The 16942-nt window shown below is 37.8% G+C and overlaps 1 long non-coding RNA gene across 1 annotated transcript; it reads left to right on the top strand.

Annotated features, from left to right (window-relative positions):
- The first annotated feature begins 113 nt into the window (after window positions 1-113).
- LOC111090650 lies at window positions 114-15250 on the top strand. Its single transcript, XR_005353057.1, has 4 exons — window positions 114-222; window positions 1009-1212; window positions 3732-3779; window positions 14746-15250. It is a non-coding gene; the product is annotated as an uncharacterized LOC111090650 (long non-coding RNA).
- Window positions 15251-16942: the final 1692 nt, after the last annotated feature.

Genomic DNA, 16942 nt, shown 5'->3' with positions numbered 1-16942 from the left:
CAGGGTGGAATTTAAGGCTGATATGGGCAGATTCCTAGTATAGACCAGTAGCTGGTGTTATGTTACTATTCTATTGCTGTATTCTCATTGTGATATCAATGTTCTATTGTGAGTCGACATGTCCCCAACATCCCTCCTAGCAGCTTGGTCCTGCATAATTATTTTTTCTGAATTTACTCTGACCAGAGCAGGAGTTCCAACAGTAACTGGTAAACTCCAGAGGTTAGATGACAAAATCATTTTAGAGCCTCTTGATATACCCTGTAGAGACTCAACAGCAGGCAGAATTAGAAAAAAGGTGAATACCTGGAATGCATTTAGTTAGCACTTTCTTCAACTAAGTGAGAAGGTTTGTTGTCGCAGCTCTTGAGTACCATGTTTCTTTTAAACAAGCTCGAAATCAGAACATTCACAATTCTTTCAAAGCATTCACAGGGATCTCCTAAAACGTTCTTCAATAACAATCTTTGAAAGTTAGACAATTTTCCAGGCTAAATCCTGTAACTGTTTTGTGACAGGTCAAATGAAGCCTTTTTCATTTGGAAAATACTGGGGGAACCACTAGGCAAAAGAATTCACCTGTTACTTCTAGAACACTAGTAATTAAAAAGATCTGGCAACTGTGATCATTAAGAGCTATCTTTTTTACTCTATTGACCTGGACAGAGAGAATCTCAATAAGCATTAGATGCTGGGAATTTTAAATGTTGTGGGAAGAACTATAATGTCTTATAGTCCATTCAATATTCAACATATTTTCCTGAGTTTAAATATTTTTATTTTGAAGTAGTGAACCCATAATCAAGAAATAATAGTAAATGAGCCAATGTATCTATTTGATTATTCAGTAGTGCCTAAGGACTACTCATGCTTTCATTTCTATAACTGGACTGAGACCACTCATTTGAGTGCCATTTAATATTCCAAAGCCTGAGAAGCTTCCAGAAATCCCTATTCAAAGTGGCAGCTGGGAATCCCTTCAATTCTACCATCTTTTTTCCTCAACAGTCTTAAATGGCTTTATCCTATCAGCAAATGCCTGCACTTGAAACTGAAAATCTAATGAAAATCAGCAACCTCCCTATACCCATAACTAAATATGGTGGTGATGTTGTCTGTCCTCTCTACCAGCTGTGAAAACATCAGTGAACAACTTTCTTTGAATTTCTGCTGTTTCAACTATGAAGATTAATAGCACTCATAAAGGATACAGTAATATTATACATATGCAAAATATTGTTTTGTTTATTCTTTAAGTAAAGAAAAGCTTTGAAGTATACTCTAGAAAAATCGAGTGATGTTTGCTATTGGTTCAGAATATTTTTTCACACCAGGGTTCAGCAGGGGTTTTAAGGGTCAGAATTTAAGGATCAGTTCTCTCCTTGACTTGTGAATAGTTTAGGCTAAATTTCATTTGTGACAAGATGGGTGCTTTTTATTGTCTGCTCTAAGTACCCTGCCTTAATCCTGTGGGCTACAGTTTCCTCATCTGAAACTGAGTTGATGAAAAGCTGTTGACATCTCTCATAATGGATTCACTATGTATTTGTTTTCACTACGTATTTTTAAAGATCTATTTATTTTAGAGAGACAGGTACAAGCAGGAGGAGGGGTAGACAGAGGAGGGAGAGAAACTCAAACAGACTCCCTGCTGATCATGGAGCCTGACTTGGGGCTCAATCTTATGATCCTGAGATCATGACTTGAGCCAAGAGTTGGGCGCTTAACCAACTGCACCACCCAGGCACCCCTAGATTCTCTATGTTTTAAGTGTACTTAGATGGCTACAATGGCACATGTTGACATTAAAATCTAAATAAATTTATATTATAGTTTAAACAATATTAGTATCTCCTAATTCTGTACATATATTTCACATACCCAGTGCCACAGAAGTTGCTGCCAACAGCCTATTTATGGTTTTCAAACTATAAATGAATTGCTACAGAGTTTACATTAAACAAATGCTTGAACAACATCACAAATAAATTGTACTAATATGGTAAAAAGCAAATGGATTTAAAGATAAAGAACCTCTCTTTGTCACTTTAAAGCATTGTGATCAAGTTTTGGAAAATGAGTAGCCGGCAGAATTTACTGGATCTGCTTTGGAATAATTGATGATAGTCATTCTGCTAGTAATGAGATTTATTAAACTCAAAATGTTTTGAGGTTTCACTCCATTGTCTCAATCAAAGCCACTATCTGTGATAAAATGAAAAAAACATTCAATAATTTAATATGATAATATACTTGATTGGGAGATACTATCTCTACAAGTTACCTGTCAAACCATTATATATTTATTTACTCTTTTAATTAATATAGTTTAATATTATTTAGGCCAGATATCAGTCTTGGGTTTTTTTAAAGATTTTTTTTGAGAGAGAGAGCGATAAAGCATTAGCAGGAGAGAGGCAGAGGGAGAGGAAGAGGGAAAAGCAGACTTCTGGCTAAGCAGGGAGCTCAGTGGGGCTCAATTGCAGGACCCCAGGATCATGACCTGAGCTGGAGGCAGACATCTAACTCACTGAGCTACCCAGGCACCCCAAAGTCTTATTTTTTTAAAGTTTTATTTATTTATTTATTTTTAGTGGGTACATGCCCACATAGGATGAGGGGTAGAGAGAGAGAGAGAGAATCTCAAGCAGACTCCAGGTCCAGTGTGGATTCCAAGGTGGTGGGGCTTGCTCTCACAACCCTGAGCTCATGGCCTGAGCCAAAAGCAAGAGTTAAACACTCAACAGAGTGAGCCACACAGGTGCCTTGGTATCAGTCTTATTTAAACCAGTCTTTAAAAGAGAGAGAGAAATGGAAGATTAACAATCCCAGACCTCGAGCTCTTATAAACCCATACATAACTGATTCTCCCTTATTGCCTGGGGGGTAGAATTGGTACTGAAATCCGCTAGAATCACTCAGTATCTTTCCTATCTGCCGAACTGGAACCCCTCATCACTAAGCAGAGGGTAGCCTACTTTCTGAGTTACACAAATAAAGAAAGAAAGGAATGTTTCAACTGAAACTTCTTACCCTCGATGCACATATGGGTCAGGAGAGGATATGTTTGTAGAGGGGATTAATCCCCTGCTCATCCCTCTACATCTGGGAACACTGAGCTCTCCACCCCCACCTCCACCATGGGATTGAGTGGTGGCTAGGATTAGCTGACCTTCCAGAGCTATCATTTTCCCAGAATAATTCCTGGCAACAAATGACCAAAGCACGAAAGTGCTATTTAGATATAATGTCTATAAGTTCCATATCCCTTAAAGATTTCTTCTCAGACAGAAAAATAAGAAAAGCATGCAATAGAGTGGAGGGGCATAGAGATGTTGCTCTAAGAAAGTAAAAAGGTCAGGACAACACAGCTCTTCCTGCAAAACTAATAATAGAACAACTTCATCCTTATATAAACTTGTATAGTTATTGACTTCTGGGTTTTTCTAGATGTAACTTGTCTCCTGGACTATATTCCCTGGAATTAATGAAATACAATTGATAATGTTCCAATGTTCCATCTAGAAAACTGAGGGAAGGGAGAATTATGCTTGCTTTTTATCTTTCTCCTGAAAAGAAAAAAGTCAGAAACAGAAACTGTTTTCAGGTGCTCGATTAATGTTAAGTGTTTCTCCTGCGCCTCTATCTGGTGAGCACTAGGAAAAGAGTGAGCACAGAATATTTGCTTTTAATCATTTATATATTTATCTCTATTGCCCCCACACTTTTAGGTTATAACACCTCAGAAGGTCAAGGACTATGTCTGTTTACCTTGCCTGGTAATGTATTTAACACAGTGTTCCCATACAATGAATGCCTGGTAAATATTTGCATGCCACCACAATGGCGACCCTGATGAACATGGCCAGACTTTATTTTGTTCCATTTAGTCTTGTGTTGAGTAGGTAGTGTCTAAGCAGGCCCCAGTTTAAACCTCAAGCTTACAAGTTTCACCTATGATAAGCTAGTTACTTGCTTTTCAGCCCTGCCCCCTGAAAAACGTGGTGGGTTGGACTCCAACACATAAAAGCCAAAGAGAGTCAATCATTAGCAAGTGTGAATAACAGCCAAATAACACTACCAGATTGTGTTTTTCTAAAGTGCCAAATTGAATTGTTCATTAGCATTCTCAGAAATACCTAAATAATACCAACAAGGGGTGTTAAACCATTTCAGATTATTGATGAGTTTTGCTTGGGGGATAAAAAAACAACAAAGCTTCTTGGGTGAGGGCCAGTTCTTTCCCATTCTTACAAGGATAACCAAAAGAAAATTAAGAAAGGAAGCAATGGGATGAACTGCCCCAAGAGCTATTTTCCTGTCTACATGTAAGGAGTGTGGATAAGAGAAATCAAATGCCCATTGGCTTTTAATTCCATTTCATTCATTAAATGTCATATTTTTTCTTCTGTTAACCCCATTTTTCTACCATTTTGCATGGGCAATGATGGCCTGCATTTTCTGCTTTAGATGATTTGTAATGTTAAAAAATTCAAATGAGTAAATATCAAAGATTGTATCGGCTTTTTTTCAGTGACTCATGAATTGGGCTGCATTCTATAGAGCAGATAAAAAGAGGCATAGAAAAGCTGTACAAAAAGACTTTTACAGGCAGAAAAGAGTGAGGGGACAAGTGAGTCATACTAACAAAAAGTGGATTAGTTGTGGCAAGGGTATTTTTCTTTAGGAGAGCAAGAGTCTATCATGTATCAGGTTAGTATTACCTCATTAATACTAACCAGGTGATTCCTGGTTTAAGATTCCATTTCTTGGAGAAGACAAACTGTAATTAAGGTAAATCTAGGTTTGGTGATGTGGGGCTTAGCATAAGTGACTCTATTTGGGGACTTTTCTTCTTTTTACCTATTCTCCCCTTTTTGATCACACTCTGAGTCTTGAGAGATGTGATCAAAATTTAAGGTATTAATGTTACTCCAGGCTACCCCTTTGAAGTTCTCTAGTTTCTGCTAATCAGGTGTTACATCTTTTTGCTGAATCTTTCTATGGTATTCACGGGTCACAACTTCAAGTTCAAATTCTTTAAGTCCTTCATTCTCTTCATTCTCTTTCTGATATTCTGGTCTTAAGATGATCATTTGCTTGATGGCTGTCACATGTGAACATACTATTTAAAGGTTTTGAGAGAACTCAGCACAGCAAAAAGACTACTATGATTATCATAAGCAGAAAAATTCCCAATGTCTGAAATGTACTTCAGAGCCACGGCTTCCAAGACCCAAGCCAATCAGAATCAAATAAATCAAAGAAAGACCTCATTGTAAGGTCACTTTCTTAAGACAAGTGATCTTTTGAATTTCTTTTTTTTTTTTTTAATTTTTATTTATTTATGATAGTCACAGAGAGAGAGAGAGAGAGAGGCAGAGACACAGGCAGAGGGAGAAGCAGGCTCCATGCACAGGAAGCCTGACGTGGGATTTGATCCCGGATCTCCAGGATCACGCCCTGGGCCAAAGGCAGGCGCTAAACCGCTGTGCCACCCAGGGATCCCAGAATTTCGACTTCCCCAGAAATGTCAATCCAAGTGCAGCAAGTGGTATTGGCCATAGGACAAACACATCCTTGCTCTCCTAAAAAGATAATCAAGAGCTATCTTATTCCCCAAAACAACTTGGGCCATAGCATCTAGGAATTTTTGAAGGGCAGCTATTGCTTTAGCAACAGATTCTGCAATATCTCCAAGGGTTAAGGTGAGGTTCCTGGTCATAGCCTCATTTGTACTTACTCCTAGCCAACAGAGCAGTGATCTACCAGAGGATGCTAACTTGGAGTCAAGAATACTTTCCAGTAATTCCTGTTTGATGTGCAAAAGCTTCTTATCTTGATGAAGTCCCAATAGTTCATTTTTGCTTTTGTTTCTTTTGCCTTCGTGGATGTATCTTGCAAGAAGTTACTATGGCCGAGTTCAAAAAGGGTGTTGCCTGTGTTCTTCTCTAGGATTTTGATGGAATCTTGTCTCACATTTAGATCTTTCATCCATTTTGAGTTTATCTTTGTGTATGGTGAAAGAGAGTGGTCTAGTTTCATTCTTCTGCATGTGGATGTCCAATTTTCCCAGCACCATTTATTGAAGAGACTGTCTTTCTTCCAATGGATAGTCTTTCCTCCTTTATCGAATATTAGTTGCCCATAAAGTTCAGGGTCCACTTCTGGATTCTCTATTCTGTTCCACTGATCTATGTGTCTGTTTTTGTGCCAGTACCACACTGTCTTGATGACCACAGCTTTGTAGTACAACCTGAAATCTGGCATTGTGATGCCCCCAGATATGGTTTTCTTTTTTAAAATTCCCCTGGCTATTCGGGGTCTTTTCTGATTCCACACAAATCTTAAAATAATTTGTTCTAACTCTCTGAAGAAAGTCCATGGTATTTTGATAGGGATTGCATTAAACGTGTATATTGCCCTGGGTAACATTGACATTTTCACAATATTAATTCTGCCAATCCATGAGCATGGAATATTTTTCCATCTCTTTGTGTCTTCCTCAATTTCTTTCAGAAGTGTTCTATAGTTTTGAGGGTATAGATCCTTTACATCTTTGGTGAGGTTTATTCCTAGGTATCTTATGCTTTTGGGTGCAATTGTAAATGGGATTGACTCCTTAATTTCTCTTTCTTCAGTCTCATTGTTAGTGTATAGAAATGCCACTGACTTCTGGGCATTGATTTTGTATCCTGCCACGCTACCGAATTGCTGTATGAGTTCTAGCAATCTTGGGGTGGAGACTTTTGGGTTTTCTATGTAGAGTATCATGTCATCGGCGAAGAGGGAGAGTTTGACTTCTTCTTTGCCAATTTGAATGCCTTTAATGTCTTTTTGTTGTCTGATTGCTGAGGCTAGGACTTCCAGTACTATGTTGAATAGCAGTGGTGAGAGTGGACATCCCTGTCTTGTTCCTGATCTTAGGGGAAAGGCTCCCAGTGCTTCCCCATTGAGAATGATATTTGCTGTGGGCTTTTCGTAGATGGCTTTTAAGATGTCGAGGAATGTTCCCTCTATCCCTACACTCTGAAGAGTTTTGATCAGGAATGGATGCTGTATTTTGTCAAATGCTTTCTCTGCATCCAATGAGAGGATCATATGGTTCTTGGTTTTTCTCTTGCTGATATGATGAATCACATTGATTGTTTTACGGGTGTTGAACCAGCCTTGTGTCCCAGGGATAAATCCTACTTGGTCATGGTGAATAATTTTCTTAATGTACTGTTGGATCCTATTGGCCAGTATCTTGTTGAGAATTTTTGCATCCATGTTCATCAGGGATATTGGTCTGTAATTCTCCTTTTTGGCGGGGTCTTTGTCTGGCTTTGGAATTAAGGTGATGCTGGCTTCATAGAACGAATTTGGAAGTACTCCATCTCTTTCTATCTTTCCAAACAGCTTTAGGAGAATAGGTATGATTTCTTCTTTAAACGTCAAGATAAGAAGCTTTTGCACAGCAAAGGATACAGTCAACAAAACTCAAAGACAACCTACAGAATGGGAGAATATATTTGCAAATGACATATCAGATAAAGGGCTAGTTTCCAAGATCTATAAAGAACTTATTAAACTCAACACCAAAGAAACAAACAATCCAATCATGAAATGGGCAAAAGACATGAACAGAAATCTCACAGAGGAAGACATAGACATGGCCAACATGCATATGAGAAAATGCTCTGCATCACTTGCCATCAGGGAAATACAAATCAAAACTACAATGAGATACCACCTCACACCAGTGAGAATGGGGAAAATTAACAAGGCAGGAAACAACAAATGTTGGAGAGGATGCGGAGAAAAGGGAACCCTCTTACACTGTTGGTGGGAATGTGAACTGGTGCAGCCACTCTGGAAAACTGTGTGGAGGTTCCTCAAACAGTTAAAAATATACCTGCCCTACGACCCAGCAATTGCACTGTTGGGGATTTACCCCAAAGATACAAATGCAATGAAACGCCGGGACACCTGCACCCCGATGTTTATAGCAGCAATGGCCACGATAGCCAAACTGTGGAAGGAGCCTCGGTGTCCAACGAAAGAAGAATGGATAAAGAAGATGTGGTTTATGTATACAATGGAATATTACTCAGCTATTAGAAATGACAAATACCCACCATTTGCTTCAACGTGGATGGAACTGGAGGGTATTATGCTGAGTGAAGTAAGCCAGTCGGAGAAGGACAAACATTATTATGTTCTCATTCATTTGGGGAATATAAATAATAGTGAAAGGGAATATAAGGGAAGGGGGAAGAAATGTGTGGGAAATATCAGAAAGGGAGACAGAACGTAAAGACTGCTAACTCTGGGAAACGAACCAGGGGTGGTGGAAGGGGAGGAGGGCGGGGGGTGGGAGTGAATGGGTGACGGGCACTGGGGGTTATTCTGTATGATAGTAAATTGAACACCAATAAAAAAATAAATTAAAAAAATAATAATAATAATAAAATTTCCTAATGAGTAAAAATAAAAATAAAAAAAAAATTCCTGTTTGAATCTATGGCTCAAGACTGGAAATGTGACAGCCAGAGAGGCCAGTAAAATTTCAGGAACTGTAGACCACTAACAGTTTAATTTTGATGACTCTTGTCTTGTGTTCCAATCTTTGTGCAGAGAATCAAGAATCCAGAATCAAGGTTCCCCAGGTTAGGGGTTGTTAGGGATAGGTAAATAGATCCCAGAGTTAGGGAGTCTGACACAATAAAGTAGGGACCTGAGTTGGACTAGATGTTAAATGGAGCTTTCTTTAGTTGTAAGCTATGCATCCAAGGTTCAACACTTTGTACCTTGACAGCAGTGTCAATAATTGAGAGTTATTGGTAGGGTCCTTTTCACATAAGTCTCACTTTTGCAAAATCATCAGAGTAGAACAATAACTGTCCATAAATGACAACTTACAAATGCCCATTGTTAAAGATCTGATGAGAGCTAAGTATAATGGGATTGATAAGGAAATTTGGTTATTTCAGTAACATACAATGTTTTAAGATAATAATTTTAAGATAATGTTTTAAGATAATGACTGATAACATTATACCAGTACACATCAGACTTTAAAAATTGCATATAATTTCTAGAACACTTATAACATATACCTATACAAATACAACATAAAGAAGTGTTACTTCTTATTTGACAATGCTTACCACATAATTAACATACCAAATAAGCATAATTCATTTAATATCTCCCTTTTTATAAAGAGAAAGAACAAATTGTTTGAGATTTTTCAAGAACCCTCTAGAAAATCCCAAAGTTAACTTCAGGTCTAAAAGGTTTTATTTAGAATTTGATATATGGGGAGTTTGTAAAAAAAAATATTCACTTAACCAAAATGACTATAGAAAACATCAAAGGCAAATACAGAAGTTTACAGAGTGGTGAGAAAAAGTTAGCTCCTTTAATATTGAGAAGTTTTTTGATTTTTGTTTTTTGGGGTTTTTTTTTGCTTATTTTGTTCTTTGTTTTAAGTAATCAAAGACTTGATAAAGATAACATGAAGCACACTAAATTATCTTGGTAAGACACAAAATCTTTGTTACTTAGGCAGATTACTTAAAAGGTAAAGAAACTTTTCATAATTTGTTATCAAAAGCATACAGAAAGCCCAAGAAAACTGTCCTTTTAATAGAAAATCAAATTCTAATTTTTTACTAATATACTTTGAAAATGAAACTTATTTTTTCAAAAAAGCTTGAAGAAATTAATTTCAATCTTTGCAGTTTATCCAAATTCCTTTTCCAAGATTCCTTTTCCATAAAACTTCTACAGTTTTGTCCTAGTTTTTCTTTTTCTCTATTTTGAACATTCAACTTTCATTTTTTTAAAAGGATTTTATTGATTTATTCATGAGAGACACAAAGAGAGAGAGAGGCAGAGACACAGGAGAGGGAGAATCAGGCTCCATGCAGGGAGCCCGAAGTGGGACTCGATCCCGAGACTCTGAGATCATGCCCTGAACCAAAGGCAGATGCTCAACCGCTGAGCCACCCAAGCATCCCTCACTCAACTTTCCTTCTCTACCTTTCATATAGAGTTGTTTCCTTTTACCCTTATTATTTCTAAGTACTTTTAACTATATATATTGATTAAAATCCTCACTTTGTAGTGAAAAGTAAGAAATAAGCAATTGTAACCTGTCTCTTACACTAGCATTCTGCAGACTGGCGGATTTATAAATATATTTTCTCATTTCTAGAAGTACATTCTCCTTCACAGTAAATTTTTCAAAGGGGCACAAAATGTTTACTTAGAGACCCACATATCTTAAGTTTATTGTTAATAAGAAGCCAAAAATAGATAAACCTTTGTTAAGTAATGTTTCAGGATTTGATCTTATTTGGAAGTGAATTAGATAGTCAATGACTATCCATCATTTAACTTAACTTAGCAAAACTCTGAAGTTTCAAGTAACTGAAAACATTTTTAGAATCTTTTTCAAGCAAACATACCGTAAAACATAATCATTGCTGCAAAATTCACCTAAAAACTCTTACCCCACTTATATCTATTTAAGTCATGTTTCTTAGCAGTTATATTTAGACTACCTATGAAAACTCCATGAGACATTAGACAAAGTAAGCCATCATCCAAAGTTATTTTTCTTGCTAACAAATCTTTTAAGAAAAATAAAGAACTTACTTGACCTTTAATAAGCCTAGGTAGAATAAAAGTATTATATTTAATGTTGATAATTCTAAAGACATGCCTGTTTTAATTAAACCAACAAACTTAAGCTAGTTTTTATTTACTAAAGATTAATTTTAGATCACGTGAACTTGAAAAACATTTGGGTTAATTTCTATGTTTCTGAGAATGTTGGAATACTCAATCCATACAAGCACTTGTCTTCAAATCAACCAAACAGAGCTCTTACAAATTAAGTTTGGTAATACCATCCAGAGGTAGAAACATATCACATATATACAATATACATTTGTAGACACATATAAACATACAGACAGACACGGAAAGAGAACTTAGAGTTTCTGTTCTAAAATTTTAGCTGTGAATTAATTGTAACAATACAAACCTTTTTATTTACATAAATTGGATTCAAATTGGAAGGATCCCAGTCACAAATGGAGTACAATCCACCTTTCTGTCTAGCCACAATTTTGCACCCCAACCCAATGGTTGAAATGCCTGAATATATAAGAACCAACAACCTGCATTGCCCAGGCGCAGAAAGCCAAGCCAGATTCTCAGAATGGAAAAGGGTTCGAGTGAGAAGGCGATAGCTATCCTCAGAAGAGAAGGAACCAATAACCAATGGGCCTGAATTTGTAAAAGAAAGCAACAGTATGAAACTTTATCTTCCTCTCCTTACCAGGTACTGTAGATAAGATACCCAGACAAGTTGACTCTGGTAAGAATTCTCAACCTTAGCTAGCTTCTGACATTTTTCCCAGAATCGTATCTACAAGCTCTTAATGAGATCCAAAGTAGAGTGTAGCTCCAGTATCTACCAGAATTTGACAATGATTTTTATTACATTTAATTTTAGTTTTCCCTTGGCTGTTTAAAGGAATGACTGGTAGTTTTACCAGAAAATCTCTCAGAGTCCCATCAACCTGGAAGGGGCACATCTGGGGGCCTCCCTTCAAAGGAAGATATGGGGGAACTTGAGTTGATAGAGAAGGATTTAAACAAAACCTTTGAGGGCAATCTTTTTCCCAGTGTTTTAGTTGATTACAAATGAGACACTTATTTCTGGGACAGCATTTTGATAATGGATCCCATTAGAGGGTGCAGTGGGGAAGGCACAGGTTGTTGTTTTGGTTTCTGGGCCTGGGGCTGTTGCAGCTATAAGGCTAAGAACTTGGAGGACTTTCATTTACAGTCTTGTTCCAAAGTCCTTTCAAAGTGCTCAGTGACAGTCATCAGTTAAATCAGACCAGTGCCATTACATACTATTTTCTGCCCTTTAACGAGTCCACTGATCTTTGGAGATAATTTATTTACAAATAAGGCAGATAGAGAGGGGATGGGGGGAGGGGACTTCATTTATTGTATGAAACCCAAAATGCCATGGAAAAAGAGCTTCCAGAGAGGCTTTAAAGTCTGCCCAGATTCATCTTTTTGTTGTTTACTTGTTTGAAAAACAGACCAGTCAGTGTGGGCAGGGAAGACTCTAGGAATAACTGCCAAAAGATTAGTTGCTGTTTTGCAGTATTTTCTGGTCCATAGGGGACCACATTGAAGAGCAAAGATCTTGCTTATTATCCTCGGGGTTATGCCATTCTGCTTCTTGCGTCCATTTGGGGGCTTCACCACATCCTACCACCCTGTACACAACCAGCTCCAACTCATAGGCCCTAATAAGGCTTCTAAATTCTTCAGGAAACTTTTAGGGATCCTCCTTAGGTTTAAGAAATTCTTTAACTATGGCTCTTGGTTTTGACTTTGGCCAAGATGTGAAAGCTATCTGAAGATTGCCTGCAGCCTTGGGTGATGTATTTTATTTATTTATTTATTTATTTTAAGATTTTATTTATTTATTCATGAGAGACAGAGAGAGAGTGAGAGAGAGGCAGAGACACAGGCAGAGGGAGAAGCTGGCTCCAAGCAGGGAACCCGACGTGGGACTCAATTCTGGGTCTCCAGGATCATGCCCTGGGCTAAAGGCGGTGCTAAACCACTGAGCCACCCAGGCTTCCTGGGTGATGTATTTTAAAAGGCAATTATTTAATAGTCTCTTCAGAACAGAAAGGTAATTCAGATAGAGGATTAGTAGGACATGAATACTGAGGCAAAGGAGGATAGAGGAAAGCAAGAGGCATCACATCAGTCTTATTGTCTCTTGTTTAAGTACCTCTTGTGTCCTTAAATTTTCATTAGCCTTTTGCAATAGATCTTTCAATGAAGCTATTGGAGGCTTGTGGGTACCAATTAAAATAGGCATCCCATTCTGTTGTTTGTTTGATTTGGGAACCCTTGCTTTCAAGTGCACTTTTTTATTTTTTTGACAGGGCCGATGAGCGTAGTAGAGGGGGAGGGAGAGAGAATCTTAAGCAGGCTTCATACCTTATGATCCTGAGATCACAACCTTAGCTGAAATCAAGAGTTGAGCACTTAACTGACTGAGCCACCCACACACCCTCAAGTGCACTTCTTAAATCAACAATTTTGCCTAACTGACCATTCCCCATAATGGCTATTGTAATTCTACGTTGTCTAAGTAAAATTTTGTCACGTTTCAAGTTCTTACTTTATTAATTTGCCAGATATTCTTTTAATGAGAATTATAAAAGACCAGAAACATTTTTTGCAAACTGCCTTTTCTCAAACAAATGTTTTTCTTTTGATTGCAAATACTGTGTAAGACAACACCTTCTTTTGCAAAACCAATAAATACAAGAACAAATTTTAAACATGTGATTTGCCCAAGGTGTTTGGAGGGAAAAAAAGCCTTATTTTTTCCCCAGTATTAAAAAAAAATCAGTATTCCCTAAACTTCCAAAGAATAAGTTCAAAGGTATGACTCAATTGGAGAAAAAGAGAGACAGAGACAGAGACCATCTTATAGCTACTTTAAATAGCTTCTGATAATACTTCTGAGGTTAACTTTCCTTTCTGGAACTCATCTTCACAAGAGTTGAATTTAAAATATTTCTAATGAACTGAATAATGGGAGAAAATAAAATACCTATTGAACACATCTGTATAAACTTTACCATAAATAATTATGCAATCAAAAAGACACTCACTTTATAAAGGTACCAAAAAAATAGTTTCCAGGACCACAGTTCTTAGACATAAAATAAGCAGATGTGCTGTGCCAGAAGATGGCTCACAATTTTTGGAACTTGAGGACCCCATTCTTTGACTAAGCATTGGGTCTCTCATAGCCGGATTAATACGTAACAGGGATGTGCCACTGGGTTGGAGATTATGTGGTGTTTTATGATGTACCTCGCCACATGGAAATTTTCTCAAGGATGGCAAGTGACCTAGTGTCATTCTAACTCATTTTGTGTCCAACTTATCCTGACACTGGAGTCTTAGAGATAAGTAGTGAGTATTCTAACAGCTTTAAGTACCCACATCCACCAACTTTGCAGCTTTTGACTTCTGAGACAGTAATTAGCAATAGCCTTTTCTTCCTATGTACATTAAAAGAATAAAAGAATGCAAAAATAACAGAAATTGGACTGTGGACCAAGAAATGCTATTGAGGACTAACCAAGAGACGGCCTTAGGAGCACACCTTTAGTAGCTCCCAATGTGGAACCAGGGTCTGAACCAACAGCTCCGGCTTGCATTCCAGAAGAAAGCGTGTGCTAGCTCCAGCTGACTCACCGTGGACTGAAAAACCAATTGGTTCAGGAACTTGACGAAATGTGAGCAGGGTGCAGGACCAAAAGGAACTTGCCCGCGGTCCTTAGACATGATAAGAAAGACAACTCAAAAGGGTTTTATGGATACCCGTGCACATGTTCCTGCTTAAATTTCACATTTTTTAATAGTGCGCATTGCACAAAATGTCCTCCCTTGGTGTATTCTAAGAGAGGCCAAGTATACTGGATTAGAGCCAAAATTAGAATCTTAATGGGCCAACCGGATGGCTCCTAGGTTTAGCGCTGCCTTCAGCCCAGGGCCTGATCCTGGAGACCCGGGATCAATCGGGCTCCCTGCAGGGAGCCTGCTTCTCCCTCTGCCTGTGTCTCTGCCTCTCTCTGTGTGTCTCTCATGAATAAATAAATAAAATCTTTTTTTATAAATCTTATTTTGTTTCAGGATGCTTTGAAATGTGTACTTATGAACATAACTCTGCTTGTGAGCTTGTACTCATTACCCTAGTAATTAGGAAGATCTTGTTTGATCTTGGAATTCAGTATTGAAGCTGGAAGACTGCTCCAACAGGAATCAACAATTAAGGTAGTAATAAGAAAATCGATATCACTTTCCTGCTTAGACATTTTTCCAAGGCTGCACTACACCCAACTAATCAGTAGTTTATATTAGAAATATTTTTAAAATAGCATTATCACATTTCTCTTAACATACAGAATAAATCTCAGCTTAGTAAAAGGTCATCCATCATCAATTAGGTTATAGGTAGAGTTCTCCACCCAAGTCCTTTTCTTCATCTGCAAACCACACAGGTTCCTGCGCATGGGAAAAAGTTGGCAAGGTGGATTTCAGAAAGTTTCTTCCCGCCCTTTAATTCTCAAAGAGTCTCCTCCATATACTAGAATTCTAGTCAAAAATTCCATGCAATGCAATCAGCTGAGTCTCAGTTATAGTCTGATACTTGACAAATAGCTTAACTTCTTCATTAATTCTCTTAATGAATTGAGATTAACCATTTTTGCCACATTTGGCATATGTTGCAAGTGTGAATTTAGTTAATCAGAAATCAATCTCATTTTTCTTGTTTTGTTTTATGGTCAGAATTTCCTGCAATGTTACAAATTTCACATAAGTTCCATGAAACAATGTTAGAACCCAGCACAGATTTACATTTGCCAAGTCAGATTTCAAATGAAAGCTACATGTACTTTATCTGAGAGTTCAGCTAGCCCCTTCTCCTTCTTGCCAAGAGCCATTCAATTCATTCTGATTGGGACATATGCTATATGACAAAGCAATTCACCCTCTTTTCAAGTTTCTAATTGTTAAAAATTTATTTTAAAATTGTCTTTCTTTGGCTTCCACCCATTGACCAAAGAAAAATTCTTCTAACATTTAATAATATAAATTATGCTCTCTGATGAATACTATTCTCCAGACTCAACCTGTTGAGTTCTCTGACACAGCTTTTAGTTCTTTCTGTATTCTTGCTAAATCCTCCTGAGCCAATGCTCCCTGTCCATGTTTTTATTAGATGTAGTGGCAAATACATGGGGATTGATGAGTTTATGTAGGAATATAGTAACATCTCCCGAATTCCAAACACCGTACACCTTTTAATATAGTCCGATTGCATTTGTTTCGGTGACCAGTGTGGGTAATTGGGGTTCTGTCCATTCAAGACCCTCTGAAGAGCTGAATAAAAGCACCTCAGAATCATCTGCCAGGGGACAGAATAAAAGTACATCTATCCACTATTTCCCCTCCCTCATTGACCCAGGGTCATGGGATGTCATTGATGGGCTGTGAACTCCCTTGCCCTTCCAGGTCTAATGCATGTACAAGACCAACTCTGGCATCAGAAGCCATGGTGCAAAAGATGAGACTTGAGAAGTGTCAAGTGCCCATGTGTGAAGCTGTTTACCAATAGCAAAGGCTTTAGGAAAACATGGGCTAAAGATGTGAGCAGGGGACAAGAGGTCTCTGACATAGGTAACTGAATCCCAAGGCCAAGTCCTATTTAACTTGTAGTCCCCTAACCCTGTAACTCCTTACAGAACCATAAGTATTTTAGAGATAGATCAGACCTTCAAGTTTGTTTTACAGATAAAGAAACTAAGTCACACATGGGGGAAATTGTTCTCCGACGGTCACAGATCTGGTCTAAATAAATGCCTCAGTGTTCTACTTTGTGGAGATCTTTGAAACTACGCATTTGAGAAATATTTCTTAGGATTTCAGGATATATGGAAGAATTCAATGGGATTTGAATGCCATCACTTTCACTGAGAACTTTCTTAGAGCTCATTTCTGACAATCTCACAAACACTTATTAGCTCCCTGAGATTCACATTTGTACTGGAATTTGTTACCAGGAGATGCAGACTATCGTGGCCTTCATTCTGCTTTTCTTTATCTTATCATTAATGCTCTTAAAGTGTTTATGTTAGTTTTTTTTTTAACTATTGTACATTTTAGATCTAGACAATAATATGTTCAGAACAGGTATGTCAGAAGCAAAGGCAGCTGAGGAGAGGCCAGGAGCTGGTTGGCTCAGGAGCTACAGGCCTGGACCAGGTTATACTGCCTCTCTGACCCCCTCATTTCCCTCATCTGTAAAATGGGGATAATTACAAAACCA

This window comes from Canis lupus, chromosome 1, assembly GCF_011100685.1.
Source record: "Canis lupus familiaris isolate Mischka breed German Shepherd chromosome 1, alternate assembly UU_Cfam_GSD_1.0, whole genome shotgun sequence".
In the NCBI taxonomy this organism is placed as follows: Eukaryota; Metazoa; Chordata; class Mammalia; order Carnivora; family Canidae; genus Canis; species Canis lupus.
The sequence above is the reverse complement of the archived record's forward strand: the minus strand, read 5'-3'. Positions and strand labels throughout refer to the sequence as shown.